This window comes from Corvus hawaiiensis, chromosome 3 (genome assembly GCF_020740725.1).
Source record: "Corvus hawaiiensis isolate bCorHaw1 chromosome 3, bCorHaw1.pri.cur, whole genome shotgun sequence".
NCBI lineage: Eukaryota > Metazoa > Chordata > Aves > Passeriformes > Corvidae > Corvus > Corvus hawaiiensis.
In genome coordinates, this window is record NC_063215.1 from 106,255,377 (window position 1) to 106,268,039 (window position 12,663).

The following is a 12,663-nucleotide window of genomic DNA, read 5'->3' on the forward strand; positions in this document are numbered from 1 at the left end:
GGCCCTGGAGCAACTTGGGCAGGCAGAGGCCTTCCAGAGAGCAGCAGGGCAGGGAGCTCATCAGAACTTCCTAAATGCCAGTGAGCCTGAGATGATGGATGTGTGGGAGCTGGAGAGCACCGAGCATGCCCAGAGCTCAGCAGCATCGGGGCTCAAAGGCTGCTGGGGAACTGTACGAGGGAAGGGAAGCAGCAGCAGAAATGAGGGGCTTGAGAAAAGCAGGTTTGGACATCCTGCAGAATGGCTTTGTGGGGACTTGGCTGGAGATCCGCACTGGCTGTTAGGTGCTTTAGGGACAGGGAGAGACTAGGGATCCAAGGCCATTCCCATACGACCCAAAAGGCCAGTGGAGGCAGTGGCACCGCAGAACATCCTGGTGCCAAACATGTGGATGCCATCTGGGAATGTAGCCACATTTCCAGAGAAGTGAGCACAGGGATAGCGGTGGCAAATGTGGGACATGGCCTCTCCCTCACCACTTCCCTTTCCATTCCCTGTCCTAGACCAAGTTGCTCCATCAGTTTGACATCTCTGCCAGGTCTCAGCTAAGAGCATGGCTAAATGTCTTCAGGCATGAATGGGGGCAAGGCTGGATGCTTGATCTGAGGAGTACTGTGTTCTACTCTTTGCAGGCTTCCTTGCTGTGTTCCAGTGGTGGGGATATGAAGAAGGGATCATTGGGACCACCTTTGATCCCCCCAATACGCAAGGCAGTGAGTCCCCCTGTGAGCAGTGCGGCAGCGTCTGTCCCAAGCTCTCCGCAGCTGGATTTCCAGGAGTCCCAGGAGATGAGGTAAGCCAAGGTGTCTGCTGCTCCAGTGTGCTGTTCCCCTCGCGCTTCCCGTCTCGTGAGGTTATTTTCCACAGTCATCTCTCCCTTGTATTTAGGCAAACCTCAGTGTATTCCCCATTTTGCCCATCTGTGGTGATCCAGCACAATGGCAAAGCCAACACCATATGCCCTAAGAGCAGAGGTGGTTGTGGGGAAGAGGAGGCAGGGCTTAAGAGCACCTCAGAACAGGTCCTCTGCTGGACTTGGCTACTGATTCCCTCTGTGGTGTTTATGCTGTCATTTGGGAACTGTATTGCATGGATCTGGATACTGTGGTTCTTTGAATACTGTGATCCTTGCCTGTCAACTTCTGCAGCCATGAGGATATGTCAGGGCAAATATTGGCTACTGAGGAGGTGTCTGCAAATTCAGGTGCTGCTCCTGTAAATGTCAGGTGTGACTTCTCTGTGCCTGGGCCTCCACCGTGAAACCAGAGCCCAGATAAAACTTGGGGTACAGATGTATCATCTGATCGAAGTTTAGTATTTCGATCTGGGCTTAAGATCAAAGAGGGCAAGGTGCTAGAGAAGAGTTATAGGACTGTACCTGATGCAAAGACATTGGCTTGGATAAATGTGTGAGAAAATGTAGCTGTCAAGCTTATCCTAGTGACAAGGATAAAGCAGGAGTCCCAGAAGTATCATTCCAATTGAAAAGCGTCCGTAGGGCTTTTAAAGTGCAATCGGAATATCCTTACCTAGCAGCTGAGTTGGAAAAGGCCTTTTTGTCCTTGAAAGAGCAAGGAGGTGTACTGTCATTCTCAGGAGAGAGCAGTGCTATGGCCCCATGTAGCCCGAGACTGTCACCAGTGTAAGGCATGAGCAGGCAAAGTCAAGCTTGGGCAGGAGAACAAAAGTAGCTGCCCTCCATACAGACTTGTGTCTCAGCTCAGCAGCTCTTGCTGCTTCACAGAGGCTGTAGGAGCCACTTGGCTGCAAAAGGAGAGAACTGGGCAGGTCTGATGCAAGTTGAAGAATGACTGCTGTGTTTCAGCCGGAGCTTGGCAAGCTCTGTGGGACTCCAGCACCTGAAAGCTTAAGGACAATTCCTCAGCTTTGCATCGTGTTGGGTTTATGTGTTGCATTTCCTCCTTCATCAGGGGGACCATGCTAAGAAGGTTTGCCTCCTTTGATGCTACACACATTCCATGCCCTTCCCTTTCTACCTGCTCATATGTTCTTTTGTCCTCCCTTTTCTCAAGGCCAAGATCCAGCGGAAGAAGCAAAGAGATGAACTCTGAACATGCAAGTAGGTACAGGGCATGTCTGTCCTAAAATGCCCATTGGAATGCTGACCCAGGGGTGGCATTGTGACAGTTTGGTTGAAAACCATCCTGGTTTAAATGTCTTCAAATTCCTTTCAATTCCCTGATGGGCTCAGTGGATTCTCCCAGAGCCTGGTCACTGGGAGTGTGCTCCGGTGGTGCAGTGAAAATTACTCCAGGAGCTGCACTGGTACCTTGGGGCTCAGGAAATGCGCCACAGGAAAAGAAAACATTCCTCTCCATCCTGCACATGCCTTTCATCTCCCTGCACCCTTTCTAAGGTCATAATTAGTAGAGAAAAAAAGACATTTAGCATGAAAGGAGAAATGTTCCCACTCCTTCCTCCTGCCTTTGAAGGAAGAAGGAGAACACCTTCCCTTGGGGCAGTTTCTGCGCTGAACCCTTTGAGATCTGAAGGAGATTCATGGACATTGCCTGGTTTTGCATGGGGAGAAATAGGGAAACCTCCTTAGACAGAAAGTCCTTGTGAATGTTCCAGTTAAGGGGAAGGAGACTTCCAAATGGATGCAGCCTATGCAGGATCAGAGTTTGTCATCCTCTGACAGCACAAGCCTAAAGCTACCTATGGCAGGTTCACGATGGCAAATCTCTTCCCCGACTCTCTCTGCCCGTGTCAGTATTGCAGGCTGAGGCTGGGGGAGGAGATGCCTTCTGCCTTGTCCCCCGTCCCTGCCTTGCCTGATCCCTGACAAGAAGAGTTGTGCCAGACCAAATGAGGTGTCTGGTGCATGTGTGTCAGTCCCTGCTTTCAAGTTCAAAGCCTCAATGCCAGGGTTGTTGTTCCTTTGCCATCTCTGGGCATGGAATGATAGGAGAGATGAGATTTGAAGAAACAATTTTGCTGATGCAGAAAAACGATTTATCATTGATGGAGGCCTGTACAGAATGATTAGTTCTCTGAGTTTCAAAAGCTCCATTGGAGAGCATTTCAGATTAACCTGCACCATGCCGTTTCCATTAAGAAAATTTTGAATTGTCAGGATTAGCGAAGATCAGAAATGTTTTGAGGCAGGTCATGTTTATGTTGGGTTTGGGTGTCTCTGCAGGAAGGAAAGCAGGGAATAAACTCCTGGAGCAACAAAGCAGAGAAAGCTGGGACGTTTGCATGAACAATGTGTTCCCTACAGATATGGGCTGCTTGAATAGTGGGGACATGTAATGGGGATTGCAAATCTTCTTTTGCTTCTAACACGTGGTGCCATTGTTTGTGTCCCAGCACTGCCTTTGTTGTAAAGAGAAATAAAAACCACCAAGAAAACCCAACCAAGAACTGAGGGGGAGTTACAGAAACAAAGGCCTTGAAAACTGGCTTGGGAAAGCAATTAATTCCTAGGTGGAATTGTCAAATTCTAGAGACCCCTGTGGGTTGCCAACTGTTTGGAAGGAAAGGGATCCCCAAGTAGTGGATGAGCCATGAGCAGCACAGAAGCAAAGTAGTGGAATCTCTCTCTCCCTTCCTGCCAGCTCCATACAGTTCAGAACAATTATAGTGATGCTAGTTTCATGAAAAATAAAAACAAAGTGATCTTCTCAATAATAAATAACCCCTCGAGTGCCTCACCCATTAGTTGTGGTGATTGTAAAGGTGGGAGTTCAACTAACTCACTTCTTCCCTTGTACCTGATCTACAGCTTCTTCTGTAGACAAAACCTCAAGGAAGAAGTGGATGGAGACCATGCCTAAGGAGGGCCCTGTGCGGCCTCCCCACCCTGGTGCCCTCCCGCCCCTGGCTGGCTGCAAGGATGCTGTGCAGACCCCCAGGCTTGGCAGTGCAGGTCTCCGCTCGCAGCCTGCTCAGGGGGCCTTGGCCCAGGAGCCCCGGCAGGGGCAGCTGAGCAGCGCTGCCCCCGGGGTCACTGCCAGGGAGCACAAGGTGAAGGCTGAGCATGGCTCAGCCTCACAAAGAGGTAAGGCGGGAGCTGGGCCGCTCTCTGGCGGGAGGAAGGCTCTTGTGCCAGCCTAGAGAGCCTGGGCACATTGCCAGGGAACAGTTCTGCCCTGCATGTGCCCCCTGCACTGAGCTGTGCTGCTCCCAGTGCCCCGTGGAGCTGTAGGGCTGCTCAGCTGTGGGGCCGGGAGAGGAGCAGGAGGGTGCGTGTGCAGCTGAGCCATTCCTGGAAAGCACAGGCCTCTGGGCTCCCTGCTGTCCCAGGGCAGCCCAGAGGCCAGGCTGTTCCTGTGCTGGCTCTGTGCAAGTGGGTCAGGGTGTCTCCCTGGCCTGCCTCAAGTGGCTGCTGGCAGGAGCATGTTTCCCTGTGCAGCTCTTTCGAAGTTTCCAGGGAATCTCTCACATGAAATACTGTAGCTTCAGAGGCTTTATGTTGGCATTGTGACCTCTGTTATATTTTGTGTCTCCACTTTGCACTTGGGACTGACTGCACTGGTCCCAAGGAGGTTACCCTGGAATCAGTAGTTTCCCTGTCAACTTCTCAGATGCTCTTACCTTCCAAGGCCTTGCCCCCAATCCAGAATAGCCCTCCTTCCTCAAAGCCCATATCTAACTCTTTTTTATTATTAAGCTGACCATTTTGCAGGGCAAAAAATCCGGATTTAAGACATTGGTTTTCTGCTACTTTGCTGCCACGTGTTTTAATCCTCTGTGAAGCCATGTAAAGAGTGATTCATCCTCTGAGTTTTAAGGGCTCTGTTGAAGAGTATTTCAAAACGAGCTACATTGTTCCACTTCCATTAGGAAAATCAGCCTTTGGTCAGACTGGCCTGAAAGTGGCCCAATCTCACACAGTTTAGAATGAAAATCCTCGGGGAAAGCAAATTATCCAATTTCAAGAACACAATTCACGTTTTGCTAACACTCCTGCAATCCTAAGCTTTTCTTTTCATGTCCTCTAAAATATTGCCACAAAGAGAAGAAAATATTGATCTAAATGCTTACGGGTATTAGAACCCGGGAGTTCTTTTAGGAACCAGGGAGAAGATGTTTACTAAAATCAGCATGAATTAGGGCAGATAAGAATCTCTGTCAAGAGCAAGCTCCGTCTCTGCCCTTCTCTATCAAACACAGCAGCTCTCCAGCATCCAGGGCTGAGGCCTCCATCCTGCAGGAGGTTTCATTCTGCTGGCCACAGAGCAATGCCATGTCTGCTGCCAGTGCACTGTGGCAGTAGCCCATCCATTGGGAGAGGTTCTAGGCATATGTAGCTTGCTGCTCTCAGACACAATCTCTGGGTCTTATCAGAGCTCTGCAATCTGGAAGCTGTCTTGCCTGTTGCCCAGCAAGGCGCTGTTGGGGGCTTGAAGTGTGCCAGAGATTTACAGGAACCTTTGCTTCCATTAACAGGCCTCTCAGTGAGCCAGGCCAAGGAGACGGATCACCCCACCAGTGCTGGCCTTACGAGTGCCGAAGCCCTGAAGGATGGCTTTGGAAAGGTGAGGGATAAGGACAGGGATGAGCAGACTTCCTTTCCAGTGACTGTTTAGTGCTAGGCCCAAACTGTCCCTGAAAATCATAATCTTCCACTCTTGGGGGGTGGGGATTCTCTTGGGAATATATTTGACAGCTACAGAGCAATTGCTTGGCTATTTCCAGTGGTGGCAAGGTCACTGGTTTGGAGATGGTGCTAAGGTCATGCCAGAAGCATTCTTTATGTGCAAAGGCCCTTGTAGAGAAGTTCTGAATGGCAGAGCAAGCTACACATCAGTGAATGTGGGCAAAGTGCATCCTGGGAAGCACAGAAGCAAGGATTCTAATGCTGAGTGTAAGCAAGGGTGCAAAATAAAATGGGAGAGTTTGATTTTTCCTGGTTACCTTTCTTGCTGTATCTCACAGCCCTCTCATTCTCAATTTTTCCATGCATTAACATCAATGTTTCTGCAACTTGTTTTCACGTGACTCCTCTTTTTGGCCTCACGGTCTCCGAGAGCAGCTGAGTCCTTCAGAAGCCAGAAGTGAGAAACAGCTGCAATTCCTGGCCATGAGTGTTAAGCAACAGCTACTTACCCCTCCTTGCTGCGTATTGCACATGGTTTTTATTCTCCTGCCATGGCCTGTAGGAAGGGAACTGCCTGCTCACTGATCACGTAGGCTCTTCATCTGTCTTGGAGCACTCCTGTGATTTTCTTGCTTCAAGCAGGGCCTCCTGACACAGGCTGAGAAACAGTACCTTGGAGCAGTGGGAGGTTATGGCAATAAAGCGTTCCACCTCACTGTGTGTAATTGCCAAGGTGAGGACAGGAGACATTCTTCAGAAACCATTGGAATGTACATGGAGCTGCATCAAGGACTGTGGAACTCTATGGACTCTGTGCTCCTGATGAGATGTTGTGTCTGGTTTGTGTGTCTCTGCTTACAGTCTGTGATGCATTCCCATTGCATGTAGGTCCGTGCTGCATTGGGCAAGTTGGCTCAAAGGAACTTAGAGCGGATGCCAATGGAGCTTTTGGAGAAAGAGATCAAGACAGAGAGAGAAAAGGAAACGTCCTTGCAGCTGCCTCCACAGAGAGTTGACCCCGGGGATGCAGCTGCGGCAAGTAAGTGGTTGCTACACCTGTGGTCCTTTCTGATCACTTGCTTGCCCTCTGCACAGTGTTGCCCTCAGACTGGGGGGCTGTTACATTTGCATCTGAGTGGGAGTTTGCATAGGATGTATTTCCGGTCCCCAAAGAAAAATGGAGAGGCATGAAGTGTCTTGCCCATGGCCTCACTGAGTCCGTAACAGAATATCAGCTTCCCACCTTCCCCTCTGAAGTCCTTCAGAGTGTAAAATTCTGTCTTGCAAAGTACACTGGGGCTTCAGACTCTCTCCTGGATAGCAGCCTCCAGGAAAAGTGGGTCCAAAAGAATGCTTTTCAACCAAGGTGCAACCTGGAAGAAACAAAATTCAACTCCTTCTAATGAAAACCCCAGAGACCCTTCTCCCACCACTCCCTGCTGAGGAGCTGGTGCTGTAGAGCTGTGCTGAAGCCCCGAGCCAGTGCTTCTGTTGTAGCCCCAGGAGCAAGCAGCGTTGCCGACTGAATCCGGGCTGAGGGGCTCTGACTGCAGTGCTGTGTGCGCTGCCCCAGGGCAGCAGCAGGGACCTCAGGAGGCAGCACTCAGCCCGAGGGCATCACGCAAGGTTATCTGCGCTTTCTTTTGGTAACTTCCCCAGCCAGCCTCTGAAACAGGAAAACAAAAGCAAAGCAATACTGGGGTTTCCTTGTTTCTTCGGGGAAGCATCACTGCAATTTGGTTTTAAACCAGAAGAGGGTAGATTTTGATTAGATATTAGGAAGAATTTCTTTATAATGAAGGGGATGAAACACTGGAAGAGTTTGCCCCGAGAAGCTGTTGTTGATCGATCCTTGAAGGTGTTCAAGGCCATGTTAGATGGGGCCCTGAGGAAGCTGCTCGTGCTGAAGATGTCCCTGCTCATGGGGGCTGGACTAGATGGTGGTTAAAGGTGCCTTCCCACATAAACTCTTCTAGGATTCTGTGATCACTTTCCCATGGTGCTGTGCCACTGTTATACTTGAAGTTCTTTGGGATAACAAAGAGATGTTACCCAGCTCCAGCAAGTTTTCTGGGCCTTTCCATTGCCACCCTCCACTTCCAAGCTCCTCTTTGGTCCCTGCAGGCTTTAGCCTACCGCCTGTCAATGGCACAGCTTCCAGTGTGCAGAGAAAACACCCTGGTAGTGCCTTGAAGAAGAAGGTCTTGAGGAAGCAGGACAACGTGCCCTTACTGTCCAAGAAGCCCATCATCCATGGAGACGGCAGCTTCCCACGCAACTCCTCAGGTAAGCCTGCTCCACAGCAGCTTTTTCCTGCACCGGTTTTCCTTGCACAAGGAGCACAAACTGCCTCCTGATTCAGCCACCACAGCTGGGATCTTGGGTTCATAGCCTGTGCTGAGAATGAACAGCAAATCTACTCTTGAGTTACTCCAGCTCGGCAGTACTGGAGCAGTTGGTTCTTATTGATCCATTGGAAAGCTGAGCTGCATAAAGTAGTGGTAAAGACCTAAGCTCTGGCTTTTGCCCATCCTGATAGAGCAAACTACAGCACTGGTGCCAGGAGGCAGCTGTAACTGCAGGGATGAGCTCGGGGCAGTCTGGCAGGGTGTGCTCACTGTGCACCTACGAGTACCACCACGATCAATTGTCCACTCTCCATCTTGGCCCTCTGCCTGTGCTGCTGTCCGCCTCTGCAGCCAGCTTTCCTGCTCTCCCAGCAAGGGTTGTCTCTGCATGGCAGTCAGCCACTTGGTGCAGCCGTGCTGCTGCTCCCAGAAGTGCCCAATGGCTTCTCGCCGCTGCCATCCCACGGCCTGCAATGCCAAGAGGGAACAAGCAGCGCCTCCTGTGTCACCCCACCCAAATACAGCGGCCTGTGTAGCAGGTGACAGCCAGGAGGGGCTGCCTGGTGCTCCCAGGCTGTTTGCTGCCCGCAGTGAATACACAGCACATAGTCCCTAGTGGCTCTTGCCTCTCCTGTGAGGGCAGCCTGCCTGTGCTATGATCCTGAGTAGGGTGAGAGAAGAAGAAGGGAGCTAGGAATGATACTTTGAGTGCTCTTTTCTAGTGATGCTACTTCCATGGTCACAATTGACCAGAACTAGCCTGACGTGGCTCCCCATTCCTATTGAATATAGATGTGTACATCCACATCCTTCTGCAGTGACACCACTGATGGCAGTGACAGGGGTACATCAGTGACAGCCAGATAGCTCCCATCTGAATATTCTAGATTCTGTGCAATATTTAAACTCCATCATTTGAGACAGCTCAGATGTTTCCTTGTACACATTAGAAAACGACCTGTTGAGTGCATGACATGAAATTGATGATCAAGAGTCCTTTGGATGACAAGTGGGTTTCTTAAGAAATGCATTTATCATCTGAATTTTCTCATACCTTGTAAACTGACTATCAAGAGATTGTGTCTGCCAACAATTTGCATCTGTATTTATGTATTCTTATCATCAATTTGCATTTGGAAGGCTTTTTTATCAACCATCTGGGCTAGAGATTCCATTTTTCCACAAGGGAAAGCTTAGACTTGCACAGTGTGCACACAAGTCCATTTGAGGACAAACAAATTTCACCTCAGCATCTTTCAAATACAGCCAGTGTGTACTTTATTGAAATAGTAAAGATTCATGATGCTTGGAAAGAACAAAATCCATGAACTACTCCCTTCCCAAGAGCAGGCTGAAATGTAAGTGCACTCAGCTGCCCTCTGTCTAGAATATTTGAAGCCAATGGGAACAGAGGCGCTGTGAGGTGTGAAGGGTCAGGTATCGCTGTTCCCTGGTAGCTGCTCTGAGGGGATTCAGCCGGGCCCAGCAGGACTCGCTTGTTCAGGCTCGGCTTGGTGCTGTCACGAGGCAGCTGCAGGTCTTTCCTCAGGGAGTTGCAGAGTGCCTCTGTCCTCAGGGCTCGGGGAAATCAGGGCGCTGAGACAGGAGAGGCAGCTGAGGGGTCCCTCGTGGGGAGCAAGTCCTGCTGGTGGGCACTGTCTCACAGGGAGTGGGAGCTCTGCGGCCTCAGGAACGTGCCGCTGGCTGTGGTACCTGTGGCACTTGGGAGCTGGCGCTGTGTGGGCAATTGTCAGGTTGAGCCAAGGAGCTGTGCCCAGCTGGGGGGGCTGGGAGAAAGCAAGGAGCCAGAGAGCAGGGAATTCTCTGAGCCAGTGCCAGTTTGTACCTCATGGAAGCCTGGCTGGGAGATGGGGCTGCAGGCCGCTCCATGGCGGGGTGCCTTGCCCGGGGCTGCAGCGCTCATGGCTGACCCTCTCCTTACAGTGACCCCGCAGACGGCCACTGGTGCCGAGCGCCGAGAGGAGCCGCTCCGTGGGAAGGGGCAGAAGGACGGAGCCTCTTTGGAGCCACAGCAGTCCTTGCTCGAGGCACTCTCCTTGCTCAGCAGCGATGACTGGTAAGAAAGGCCCCGTTCACTCTGTCTCCCTCTTAGCGTTAAGGTAGGTTAGGAGAGCATCTTGCTAGTGCCTCTGAGCCCCAACAGCCCAGAGAGCCGAGGGGCACCAGTGAAACCACTCCAGAGCAGAGAGAGGATAAAGATTTGAGAGCAGCCTTTTCTTGGCCTTGGTCTGCAGCAGTGCTCCAGCTGCAGCAGGTCCGTGCTGTTTCCTCGCTTTGCCTGCTGCTCTGTGGAGCTGCAAAGGAAATCTTGAGGGAAGAGAGAAAGCTGTGGGACAAGATGATTTGCTGGCTGAAGCCAGAAGCAGGATGGCAGCAGTTTGGAGTGTAGAGATTTGCGTGCCTCGGGGCCCAGTGGGACTGAGTAAGATTTGTCTCTGGCCCCACTGCTGGCAGCAGTGGCAGGAGTCAGGGTCTGCCTGTGACCTTCCGCATGTGAGTCCCAGGAGCAGCTACAGGGAGTTCTTCTTTCTGAGAAATGCACTGAGTTGTGCTATAGAGTCACTCAGCCTGTCATTAGTCCTGAGGGGCTCATGGCAGAAGAGAAGGAAAAAGAAATAAAATCCTCTAGGAATCTTGCACTTTTGCAAGTCAACTGTTTCCTTCTCACTGCTTCATATGGGCCTGAGATGTTTTGTCAATACTCACAATGTGTCCCAAACTTAGACACAGACAGAAGGAGGCCTGTAGAGGCCCAGAGGTGATAACCCCACAAATGTTAGGTGATACTGGTTGTCTTTTTGATGTCTGGGTTATCATCTACTCACTGCTTCATTCACCCTGGGATAAGGACTCCATTCACCCTGGGATGAGCATGAAAAATCTGCCGCGATGCATCTCCTTGTGCAGTCGCCTTTGCTCTGCCCTGTCTCTTCTGCTTTCTCTTCCCCATTTCTGTTTGGTGCCCTGTGAGGTGCAGAGAGCTTCTGCAGCTGTGGGGGGGTCCGGGTGACACTCAGGGATGCCCGTGTCATCAGCTGCCAGCCCTGCGCTGCAGCCCCGATGCATCACGCGCCTTCCTGTAGCTCAGGTCCTGCCCAAAGCAAGTGCTGAGAGAGGGAGTTGTTTGCACCTTGTAAATAACATGTTGCTGCTGTTTTAGGTAGGGGCTTTTGGGAAAAGCTAGACTTTCAGCTGTTCTTGCCCGGGTGTGGAATCTTCTGGGGCATCCTGCTGCTTTCTTGGGGAATGTGTGAGGTGGAGTGGAGTGGGTGACAGACAGGCCTAGATTGCAGAGTGGAAACTCAGCTACAGAGTGCCAGTGCAGACTCTCACTGCTGAACTGCCTGCTGGGGCTGGCAAAGAAGGAAAATGCCCCAGACACAGCCCAGTGGGACTGTGTCTCAGGGACAGGTACAGGGAGGTGACAAGAAACAGCAGCATGGCACGGTCTCACAGCCTCCAGGAAGCACTGACATAGGGACTTCATGTGCCAGAGACTTCAGAAAGGCTGTCTTGTTAAACGGCCACAAATGAAGACTCTGAAAGCCCTCTATTTGCCTCTTGGATTTGTGTATGCTTTTGACAGCCACAGCAACCTGTGGCAGCAAGTTCCACGATTTCATCACGTACTGCTTGAAAAGCACCTCCCTTTGTTTGACTGAGCCGCCAGCCTGGTAAATTCAGAGGGTGCTGCCTAGTTCTTGGGTGGAGAGAAAGTCAATCTTTTTGGTACTTGCCTTTCAGGGAGCTGAAGGAGAAGGGACTCTTCAGCATCAAACACCTGGCTGAGTCCCACTCAGAAGTCCTTCTTTGTAGACTTCGTGAGGTTTGCTTGGCACTTACCAACGAGGTAAGAACATTGTTCTGAATCGTCCTCCGTGCTTCTTACACGGTGTGTAGAGTAGATATGTGCTTGTTCATCTCCCTGTGTGCTCAGGGACTGCCTTCATTTCTGTTTCTAGACCTTATCTTTCTCATGTCTGTCAGCTCTCTATAGGATCTGTGTGCACATGCAGCTCTATTTACTGGTAGGTCGGGCATCTGACACTCTCCTCTTGGAGCGAGCTGCCATTACAATGCAACGTGCAAATGCAGAAGCGGAGACACTAATTATGTTATTTGCTGCAGTCCAAATCTCTGCCCAAGCTGTAATTCAACACTGCCAATTAGTCTGTAGACTTGAGCCTGTGTTTTCTGTTTCCTGGCTGAGGGCTTCAACTGCTGCTGTTGCTTTTTCAAACAGGAGCAAATGACTCTTTTGTCTTTATGACTTGTGCCTTTATGGCTTGAGAGCAGCCCTTGCTTTAATTTGTTTCTTTGTTTTTTGAATAAAAGGGCCTAAAACCAAAGCAGTGGACATTCCAGAAGAATTACGTAGAACACTTTAAGTGAAATAATATGTTTTAGGCCTGCAGGAAGCAGGCCTGAGGCCTAGCACAAGTAGGTGCCAGAGTTAAGTGCCTTTCTGTGCTTGTGCTCTTCTGCTCTGCCTGTGCTTTTGTGTTCCCCTGGACACAGCGGGAAGTGTTGTCATTTCCTGGGACTTTTGTCTAAGGCAACTGGTTTTCTTTTCAAGGTGATTCTTATGTTTCCCCGCATGACTTCCCCAGGTGACCAACCTTCGCTCAAAGGTGTCTTACTCTGCAATCGTCACTCTTGGAGAGCTCTTTGTGACCTTGCAGAAGGACATGGACTCGGAGGTGGATGAGGTTGCTCGGGTCCTTCTCC

General features: G+C 50.6%; 1 long non-coding RNA gene across 1 annotated transcript; it reads left to right on the forward strand.

The window, feature by feature from the left end:
- Positions 1-7,697: 7,697 nt before the first annotated feature.
- LOC125322441 lies at positions 7,698-12,586 on the forward strand. Its single transcript, XR_007202002.1, has 4 exons — positions 7,698-7,852; positions 9,859-9,991; positions 11,680-11,785; positions 12,546-12,586. It is a non-coding gene; the product is annotated as an uncharacterized LOC125322441 (long non-coding RNA).
- The last annotated feature ends 77 nt before the right edge of the window (positions 12,587-12,663 follow it).